The sequence below is a fragment of the Schistocerca americana genome, chromosome 2 (genome assembly GCF_021461395.2).
Source record: "Schistocerca americana isolate TAMUIC-IGC-003095 chromosome 2, iqSchAmer2.1, whole genome shotgun sequence".
NCBI classification, from domain to species: domain Eukaryota; kingdom Metazoa; phylum Arthropoda; class Insecta; order Orthoptera; family Acrididae; genus Schistocerca; species Schistocerca americana.
Window position 1 is genome coordinate 529,519,518 of NC_060120.1, and position 917 is coordinate 529,520,434.

Sequence of the window (917 nt, forward strand, 5' to 3'; positions counted from 1 at the left end):
CTTTGCCTCTGTCTTCACCAAAAAGCGTAACATTCATGTTGTAGCACGTTACTAATGAGGTAGATCGTCAAACACTCATCAATAATGCTAAAACTTTCACTAGTGTCTAGGAATTTCCATAGTCTTCAAGCTGACAAAGAATCAATGTTCGTGTGAGCGTGAAAACTTTTTGTGTGATTGCGTTTTTAATTGTCGCTCGTCAGCACACCTAGTACCATGCACCGCATTTTGTAACTCCTGCAGTCGCGCTATTCATCTGTGTCCTCGGTGGCTCAGCTGGATAGGGCGTCTGCCATGTAAGCAGGAGATCCCGGGTTCGAGACCCGGTCGGGGCACACATTTTCAGCTGTCCCCGTATATCAACATATGTCGGCAGCTGAGGGTTTCAATTAATTATCATTTATTTTAGAGAAGCTGCACGGTCATCAATGGTATTGTTATTTCGAAAACAGTTACTATCTTCATACATAGTTAAAGGCTACTCGGCCATTGACCGTCGTCTGTGCGAACGTGCACAGGTTGCCCGAACTCTTACGGGAATCGTCACCTTAGTTGGCGCGAGTAATGAGTGGGCGGGCAAATATCTATTATGAACATTACGTATGTTGATTGTGGACAGCTGGGAATGTGGGTCCCACGGGAGGCGTGCAAGGGATAAGTCCCTGCAGTGGCGCTATTCATCTGTTTCCTCGGTGGCTCAGATTGAATGCTGTAATTTATGACTTCAATTATCTGTCACCTTATTTATGTCATTTCATTGTAGCCATTTTTGTTACTGTTATTGTGGAATTAAAAAAAAAAGGATAGAGCGTCTGCCGTGTAAGCAGGAGATCCCTGGTTCGAGTCCCGGTCGGGCCACACATCTTCATCTGCCTTCATCGAGGTGTATCAACAACACCTGTCGGTAGCTGAGGGTT

At 45.4% G+C, this 917-nt stretch overlaps 1 non-coding gene across 1 annotated transcript; it reads left to right on the forward strand.

Annotated features, from left to right (window-relative positions):
- The first annotated feature begins 261 nt into the window (after positions 1-261).
- On the forward strand, positions 262-335 carry Trnat-ugu. The gene has a single exon. It is a non-coding gene; the product is annotated as a tRNA-Thr (tRNA).
- Positions 336-917: the final 582 nt, after the last annotated feature.